The sequence below is a fragment of the Rhincodon typus genome, chromosome 11, assembly GCF_021869965.1.
Source record: "Rhincodon typus isolate 14 chromosome 11, sRhiTyp1.1, whole genome shotgun sequence".
NCBI classification, from domain to species: domain Eukaryota; kingdom Metazoa; phylum Chordata; class Chondrichthyes; order Orectolobiformes; family Rhincodontidae; genus Rhincodon; species Rhincodon typus.
In genome coordinates, this window is record NC_063342.1 from 64,346,099 (window position 1) to 64,356,291 (window position 10,193).

The window sequence follows — 10,193 nt, forward strand, 5'->3', positions numbered from 1 at the left end:
TAGACAGTAGGAAGGCTATCTAAGATTACAAAGACAACTCGATAAATTGAGTCAATGGGCTGAAGAGTGGCAAGTGGACTTTAATTTGGATAAATGTGAGGTATTGCATTTTGGTAAAATAAACAAGGGCAGGACTTACATAATTAGCGGTAGGGCCCTGGGTAGTGTTGTAGAACAGAGAGATCCAGGGGTTCAGGTACATAATTCTTTGAAATTTGCATCACAGGTAGACTGGGTGCTTAAGAAGGTGTCGAGCATGCTTGCCTTCATGACTCGGATCTTTGAGTAAAGGAGTTTGGACATCATGTTGAAGTTGTGAGGGCTGTTTTATAGTACTGTGCGCAGTTCTGATCACCCTGTTATAGGAAGGATATTATTAAACTGGGGAGGGTTCAGAAAAGATTTACCAGGATGTTGCTAGGAATAGAGGGTTTGAGTTTTAAAAATAGGATGGATAGACTTGGACTTCATTCACTGGAGCATAGGAAGTTAAGGGGTGACCTGAAAGAGGTTGATAAAATCATGAGGGGCATAGATAAGGTGAATAGCAAATGTCATTACGTGGGGGAGTTCAAAACTAGGGGGCATAATTTTAAGGTGAGAGGAGAAAACAGAAAATATTGTCAGGAGTCTGCAGAGATTCATTAACAACAGAATAAAAGTTTACAACACAAGAGACAAAAACAAAAAAAAAGCTAGATGTAGAAAATGATTAGAGAACAAATTATAAAATACCTAAGACTATCATTTAACAGTAATTCAAATCTAGAGAAATTATACCTCTCTATCAAATTTTAAAGTCCAACATAATTAATTCTCCTAGGTTCTTCCTTGTGAACGATTTTTACATGATTACCTATAAACAGAGCGCTTAGACTGTATCAACATTTTAGTAACCTGAAGACTTCTAACCAAACACTCCTGAACTAGACATTGCACAAACTGAACTTTTCTACTGAGTTAATTGCTTTCCCTGAACTGCCCAACACTTCTCTGTTTTAGGAAAGAAACTGTATTTGCTCTCACCTGGTGCAGAGTCTGGCCTATTTCTAATACTAAGCCATATATAGCTTCAAACCTATATAATTGACCATATCATTACTCTAGTTAAATTTAAAATTTGCTGTGAATCAGTGGAGGAGTGGGTTCAGAAAGGAATTGGTGCATTTCTCCAAACTCTTCCGAACTACCCCAAAACCTTAAAACACTGGATTTCCAATGCTAAAATATTTTCTTGATTGTCTTGAATAAAAACAAGCTGATGACCTTGAATGTTTACATTTCTTGTCATAAACCAGTTTAGTACAAACAATCTTCGATTAACACTTCAGAAGTTACCTGAATGGATTAAGTGATGAAATAAAGGCCACAGGATAGAATTGGAACTGAACTAAAAGTAGGAGCCCTCATGATCGTGAAGTTGTGATAGCTGCCAATAAACTTTAGGATAAAGTGGTAAGAAAATGATTTGGTGAGAATATTGGAGGCACAGTTAGTAAGTTTGTGGATGACACCAAAATTGGTGATATAATAGACAGTAGGAAGGCTATCTAAGATTACAAAGACAACTCGATAAATACTGGATTAGACCATTGTACTAGAATCACTGACCGAGTTTTTTTTTAAATCTCTTCAGAAAAGTAACAAATTCCATATGCCACAATTTTAAAATCCAGACTCTGAAAATGTTATTAATATATATATTATACATATAAATCAGACACTTCTCATCACAAAAGATAAAAACCTATCTTCAAGAGCCATTTTGAATTTCCAATCACAAAAATTATTTTTAATACCATTTCACAATAACCGTAATAGTATATTGACATTAAATACACAACAAGTTAATGGCAATTACATTTTACGCAAGTTCTTTTGGTTCCCTTCTTGTGTGCTCTTAATAAGGCATCAGGTACGACGTTGCCTTTTTCCAGAGATGTGAATGAGTTTTAAATTGTGTGGCTGAAGAACTCCACCATAATAACCATTACCTTTTGTCCTGAAATTTCTTGAAAAAAAATTGTCAATATAAATAACAATTTCTTCAACGTTGTTGGTGACATTGATTTTAAATGGATGTAGAGCCAAGACTCAATATCTTCTACTCCACCATCAGATATTTCTGTTGATACGCATTCAGTTTCTTTGAAATATAACAACACGATGTGTTGGATCCCAGTTCATATCTTCTAGTAAAACAACACCCACATGAACAAAAACAAAGTTGCTAGAAAAGCTCAGCAGGTCTGGTTGCATCTGTAAAGGAGAAAACAAAGTTAACTCTGTTTTCTCCCTCACAGATGCTGCTAAACCTGATGAGCTTAAGGAAGGGTCACCGGACCCGAAACGTTAACTCTGTTTTCTCCTTCACAGATGCTGCCAGAACTGCTGAACTTTTCCAGTAACTTTGTTTTTGTTCCTGATTCACAGCATCTGCAGTTCTTTCGGTTTTTATTTAGCACCCACATGAATGTCACTACCATTAACAACCAGTTTGTATGTACAGCTTGTCATAGTTTGATGTGGTTAAAAGCAGAGCAGTTATCAGTGCAGCTTTCAAGTTATCAAAAGCATTCTGATATTTTTGAGTCCATTCAATTTCTCAGTCTTTAACAAAGTTGTTAAAGGAGCCACTATGTTGCTGAAGTTTAGAACAAACTTCTGCTAAATTCCAATCATGCCAAAATTTAGCAAAATTTTCCATGTTGTCCGAAATAAAGAAAGATCCAAAATAGCCTTTACTTTCACTTCTAGATGCTGCTTGGCTTTGTCCCACAATGTGGTCCAAATAAGTCACTTTTGCTTTGGAAATTTACTTTTAGCCAGATTCATAACTAAATTGGCTTCTTGTAGTCATTCAAACAGTTCTGTCAAGTCGTGTACACGTCCTCCCTGGTTTTGGCTAAATACGACCAAGTCATCAATGTCAACCTTGTCATTTTCCTATCCCTCAATAACTTGGTTGATTAATTGTTGGAATGTCGCTTTTGCATTTTTCATTCCAAATAGTATGACTTTGCATTGATGATCTACATCTGGTGTTATAAAACCTAATATTTATCTGGTTTTATCAGTCAATGGAACTTGTAAATACCCTCTTAGTAAGTTAATTTTGGTGATGAATCATGCATCAATACAGTCAATTTGACAATTCAATACAGTTCTCCAATCCTGATGAGGATGTGAGTCCACATGCGTTCTCATGTTGATTTTGATGCAATTAAGACCAAATTTTTGCGAGTAATCCGGTTTCAGCACCATCACAGCAGCGCCTATGACTTGGTTTAACACATAATTTTCCATCATGAGCTTAATCTCTTCCCTCGCTTGGGATAATGTCCCTGGATTTAATCTGTATGGAAGTTGTTCTTTAAGTAACACAACTCCTACTTTAACATCGTCAACAGTCAAAGAAGCTTTTCCTGGCCTTTTCACACAAATCAATTTAGGAATCTGTAATCGTCTTTGTAAGTCACTCTGACAATTTCCTGATTGATAAAATATTATGCTACCTAACCCAATGGTTCCCAACTTGTTCAGAATCAAGGCACACTTCAATGAGACAAACAATTCCATGGCACACCTACATTTTTCAGCTGAATTCATTGCTCATAAATATCACAGTTATTTGCATCTACTGTGTCATAACAGGAGATACTGAGTGATCGGTGAGGCTTCCCTGCAGCCTTATCAATCCCCACATCATCGTCATCCAGTACCTCTTAACACGCCTCCATCTTGCAGAGATTACGATATGGCCTAGTCACTGAGGGGAAGCCCAGTCGCCGGTGGCAGCAGCTGCCCCCACCATGCAAGGCTCAGGTAGGTGATGAACCTCTCCCTAGATTCCAGCTCTGTGTACTGCAGATCCCACACTCACCATGTTTTCAGATTTGCTCTAGCACAGCCCTGATGACCTGCATTAACAGTGGTGTGTGATTAACCAGCAAGACAGCAAAGGCCAAGGGTGACAGAGTACCTGACACTGAGGGACAATGCCTTTCACCTGTCAGATGCTGGAAGCTGTTTCCCCCACCCACGCAAGAGGGATGCCTAATATCAGCAGATAAAGTGGCACTGCTTCCCAAACATTTTGCATCTCATTTCTCTACTTGTTTCAACACACCAGTTGTAAACCATTGATCTAACCTTTTATTATTTTTCAATTTGACTGCTGAAGGATCAACTTTTCAAGTTTCAATTTCTGATTAGTTCACCAATTCTTCTGACATTTTAAATTCACTCCCTACATCTTTGATTACAATTTTTGCAATAGTTATTTCTAAAGGCACTGCTTCAGGAAATCTTGTGGAAACATTCTTAATCTTTAAAAGTTAGAGATTCCCCATTTCTGGTATTAGGAAGGAGTCCTAAACAATTTATTGAGACCTTGATAACAGTTCTTTGAAAACTGGTTCTGGAATTAATACATAAGTTCAATTGATAGTTGGCGTTTTCCAACTATTTGACATGTATAGACATCTGATGAAATTTGATGACATCTTTATGTTATCATGGTCAATAAAAATGTTTTAACATTTTAGCTGGTGTTTTCTGAATACCTAAGTGACCTGCTATTGGAATCTTGTGAGCCTCTCTTAAAATTTCATTCTGATACTGGGATGGAACTTGACAGGCAACTGATGATTCATCAATGGCTGGTATTTGAGTTGCTCCCCATTTCTACAATAGTACTTAAATGTTGGTGCTGATTCAATTTCTAAGTCGGTTGTTTGGTGTAACCCTCTCAATATGGGGTCTGTTCGTTCCATTTCTGTTGAAAAGACAAACTAAACATGTCAGCTTCATTTTCTTAACCATCGTCCATATTTTATTTAATTTTTTGAGACTGTGCATCTGATAACTGAATTTTCAAGTCATCTTCCTTTTTCATTGACAGCTCTTCTTTCTGCTTAATTTTATGAGCCTGATATCTTGTCGCAACGGAGTCAGGAAACAATCCAGGAAATTCCTCCTGTAGCATTTCAGTTTCTTTTACCTCCAGTGGTTGTTCCACTATCTTCAGTGAGGCCATTATTTTTGAAACAGCCAGATCATTTCCCAAAGTAAAAGTCAATTCTTTCTATAAGGACTTTCTTCACAACTCCAACTTTGCCATTTACTAATCTACTCACTAATCCAATGCTGTATAATAGGACTGGTTTATAGCCTGCATGCATTCCTCCAATTAATATTTTCTCCTTCAGTAACCCCTCTGGAAAACAAATATTACCATCATTTAGCATCAGTAACTGACTTGATCCAGAATCTTTTGATATCTTTATTGGCTTACATCCTTGATGTGAAGCAGAATGAAACAACTTCCCTCTTGAAATAAAATATTCAGCATTTCCAGTGGTCTGATTCTCTTTATCAATATTCAGAAAAGATTTTCATAGCTATATACAGTCATATCTCCCTTCTTAGTTCATTCGAAGAAAACATGTACTCTTTGTACTAGTTTGCTATTGTTTTAAAACTTATTTCCTTTCCTGGTGCCCGTTTTCTGCAGAGTCCTGATTTGGAATAACCCTTGTTTCACAACTGCTGGGTTAAAATCCTGGAACTCCCTTCTTAATTGCATTATGGGAGTACCTACACCACAAGGACTGCAGCATTCAAAGATGCAGCTTACCATCATTTTCTCTAGGGCAGTTGGGGATGGATAATAAATGCTGGCCTTACCAGTGATAATGCTCATCCCATGAAGGAACAAAAAGTGTTCAACAAAATGCCTTCAGTTGTCAATGAATTATAAATTTGTTATTGGCCTGCTTTGCAACCAGATATTAGCCTCTGTCCTCTTCTATTTTCCATCTGCTTGCATCTCACTTGCTGACACAGACTGAAAGTTTTCTCAAATCCCTTTAAACACCATATTCTATCTACCTTTCTCAACTCTTCCATTGTTGCTAAATTATAAAACTGTTTATCTGACATGTAATACTGGATTTCCTCACATTAAATTTTGGGAAGATTGAAGCTATTGTTTTTGGTTCTTGCTAAGAATATAATTCCGTAGCTCTTACTCCATCTTTATCTCTGGCAACAGTCTGAGGCTATTCCAATTCATTGGCAACTTTGGTGCCACATTTAACCCTGTGATGAGTTCTCACCTCATATTCATGCTATCACAAAGACTGTCTATTTCCACTTCAGTAACATTGTCTGACTTCTGCCTTGTCTCAGCTAGTGACTGGTGAAACATTCATTCATGCCTTTGTTGCCTCTAGCATCAACTGTTCTGGCCTGTCTGCCTCTTTAAACTCAAAGTTATCTAAAACAGTACTGCCCAGGTCTTCACTCTCACCAAATCCCATTTCATTAGCAACCCTAATCACTGACCTGCATTGGTTTTCAATCAAGCAATGTTGTAATTTTAAAATTATCATCCTTCTTTTCAAGTCCCTCCATGACCTCAATTCTCCCTATCTCTGTAACCTCATTGAGCCTCACAACCCTTCAAGATATCTGTGTCTCTCAAATTCTGGACTCTGATGCATCCCTGATTTTAATCCACCATTAATGCACCATTGGTGACCATAATTTGGTTGCTTAGGCCTCAAACCTCAATATTTCCCTACACCTCTGCCTTTCTATCTCATTTTTCTCTTTGAGGACACACATTAACACCTAACTTTGATCAAGCCTTTTTTTATCCAACTTAATATCTTTGTACATGGTTCAGTGTCATGTTTGTTTTAAAATGCTCCCGTAAAGTGCCTTAGGATGTTATATCATGTTAAAGGAGCTTTATAAATTATCACTCATTAGAATTTCATGATTTTGCTGCTTCTATAAAAGCATTTCTCACAGTTTGTCCAACTATTGTAGCATTGGGTTGTATCCAATCCAAAAGCCAACACAAAAAGCTGGCAAGAGCAAAATTTGGCATTTGTAGGTGAGTAGGAAAGGAACTTACATGATGAGTCGGCTGGTTCTGAGTTTAGTTATATAGTTTGTGATTCATTAATACCCTCATTAAGGCAGTGTTTTGCCTATGGTTATGAAACTCAAAGAAAAGAAACTATCAGTTTCAGCACTAATATGCTGCCCAGCGTTTAAGCAATATTTTGATGCTTAGCTGCAGATCCATGTTTCTCGGCCCAGCTTATGTTTCTATAATACTGGGTAATGATTAGTCAGCAATATTGTCGTGGCCTTCAAAGTGGCTACTAAAGGCAAGTATGATTGGCATGTGATGTCCAGATTTCAGCCTAAAGAACTTGAGTAGAAACCACAGCTGTGCATAATGCCCCTTTTCCATTTTTGCAAAATGTTGGCAAAATTACACAGTTTTAATATTACATCATTAATGAGAGAATCTGAAAGAGGCTCTGATCTGTGTGCCAGCTATATCATTTACCATTGAAATTCTCTCTCATCTCAACAGGCTTCCTTTGTAATACTTTGGGGATGACGGCATCTTAAAAACAACTTTCAACACTTTGAACAATGCTAAAAAATAATTTTATTGGAAGGAGAAAGCATTGAAAATAAATAGTGATAGGAGTGGAAGAGAAATTCATGATGTCTGTTGTGTTAAGTTTCTCAGCAGACATACTATATATCTTTAAGGGACATGCTCATGAGGTCATCACAAAACCAGTATTTAGCAAATCCAATTCACTCCATGTGATAATGAGGAACAACTTATTGCAATGGGTACAGCAAAGGCTATGGCCCCGACAACATCCTAGTTGTAGTCCTGAAGACTTGAGACCAGGACTAGCTGTGACTTGTACAAGTTGTTCCAGGACAGATACAACATAGGGACTACCTAACAAAGTGGCAAATTGCTTGAGCATGTCTTGTCCACAAAAGTACAGATCAAATCCAAATGACTAGTTAATTCCATAACCTATTCTTAGTCATCAGCAAAATGATTGCGGTGTTTTCAACTCTGCTATCAAGTGGTGCTCATGCACTAATCCCTTTTTCAATGATACTCAGTTTAGATTTCACCATGACCATTCAGCTCCAGACATCACAGCCTTGGTCTAAACATGGACCAAAGAGTACAATTCCAAAGAAGAGATGAGAGTGATTGTCCTTGTCATCAAGGCAACATTTGTTCATTACAGCATCAAGGAGGCCTTGTACATTTGAAGTGTGTAGGAATTTGACTACAGTTTACTGATAATTGAACAGTGTTCAGTTTCAATTACAACTCCTCAGATAATTAAGTGGTCAGCAGCTGCATGCAGGAACCCCTGGATGTCATTTGAGTTTCAGAACATTGGAAAAGGAGTAGGCCATTCAGTCGTCAGGCCTGCTGCACCATTCAATGAGATCATGCCTGATGTGTGACCTAATTCAATATACCGCCTTTGGCTGATATCCCGAATACCTTTGCTTAACAAAAAATTACCTATCTCAGATTTAAAATTAACCACTGATTCAGCATCCACTACTACGCTTTGTGTTTAGAAGTTCTTCCAAACATCTCCCCCGAATGGTCTGACCCTAATTTCCAGGCTATACCCCCTATTTTTAGAGTCACCAACCATTGGAAATGGTTTATCTTTATCCACCGAGATAGCAAGAACTGCAATGCTGGAGTCAGAGATAACAAAGTGTGGAGCTGGAGGAACACAGCTTGCCAGGCAGCATCAGAGGAACAGGAAAGCTGACATTTCGGGTCGGGACCCTTCTTCAGAAATGGGGAAGGGGAGGGGATCTCAGAAATAAATAGAAAGAGGAGGGGAAGGGCTGGGGAAAGTAGGTGGGATGGTGATAGGTGAGTGCATGTAGGCAGTGGTCAGGATTGGTCAGTGGGAGTGGCGGATAGGTGGGAGAGAAGATGGACAGGTTATGTCAGGTCAAGGAGGCTGGAATGAGAGGGAGGGTTGGTCATGGGATGAGGCTGGGGGTGGGAGATTTTGAAAATGATAAAATCCATGTTTAGGCCATCGGGTGCTAGGCTCCTGAGGCAGAATATGAGGTGCTGCTCCTCCAGTTTGTGGGTGGCGTCATTGTGACACTGGAGGAGGCCCAGGATGGACATGTCATCCAGGGAATGGGAGGGGGAGTTAAAATGTTTCATTACCAGAAGCTGTTGTTGTTTGTCACATACAGAGTGCAGATGCTCTACAAAACAGTCTCTGAGTCTCCGCTTGGTCTCACCGATGTACAGGAGGCCACATCAGGTGCAGCAGATTCAGTAGACCAAGTTGATGGATGTGCAGGTGACTCCCCCATCTAATGTCGAAGGTTTGTTTTTTGTCTTGAATGGCGGTGAGGGGGCAAGTGTAGGGGCAGGTGTAGCACTTACTGTGGTTGCAGGGATAGGTGCCAGGGGTGGTAGGGTTAGGGGGGAGTGTGGAGTAGACAAGGGAGTCACGGAGAGAGCGGTACCTAAGAAAGGCAGATAGGGGTGAGGAGGGAAATATATCTTTGGTTGTGGGGTTGGATTGTAGGTGGTGGAAGTGGCGGAGAATGATACGTTGGATGTGGAGGTTTCGGGGGGTGATATGTGAGGACAAGAGGGATTCTGTCTTTATTTTTGTTTTTGTTGGGGGGAGGCGATGTGAGGGCAGAGGTGTGGGAAACACAAGAGATGCATTTGAGGGCATTTTCAATCACCGGAGGAGGGAATTTGCGGTCCTTGAAATATGAGGAATTCTGGGATGTGCGGGAGTGGAACGCTCCATCTTGGGAGCAGATGTGGCGGAGGCAGAGGAATTGGGAGTAGGGGATCACATTCTTGCAGGAAGGTGGGTGAGAGGAGGTATAGTCTAGGTAGCTGTGGGAGTCGGTGGGCTTGAAATAAATGTCGGTTACAATGCGGTCATCAGAGATGGAAACAGAGAGGTCCAGGAAGGAGAGTAAGGTATCAGAGATGGTCCAGGTGAATTTGAGTTGGGGTGAAAGGTGTTAGTAAAGTTGATGAACTGTTCAAACTCCTCATGGGAGCTGATACAGCCATCAATGTAGCGGAGGAAGAGGTGGGGGCTAGTGCCAGTGTAGCAGCGGAAGCTTCATGGAACAGTCCCTCTTCCGCTGTTACACTGGGCACCAGTGGTAATTGTGTGAGGGCAGGAAAATAAACCATTGTGAGTGAATCTCTCACTCCAACTGCAGAGATAAGAATGGAACCAAATGAGTGGAGTCCCTCCAACTGGTAGTAGAGAGACATCAGAGGAGGATGGTTTACTTAACTGTGTTGAAGGACTTGAAGTCTGTGGGAT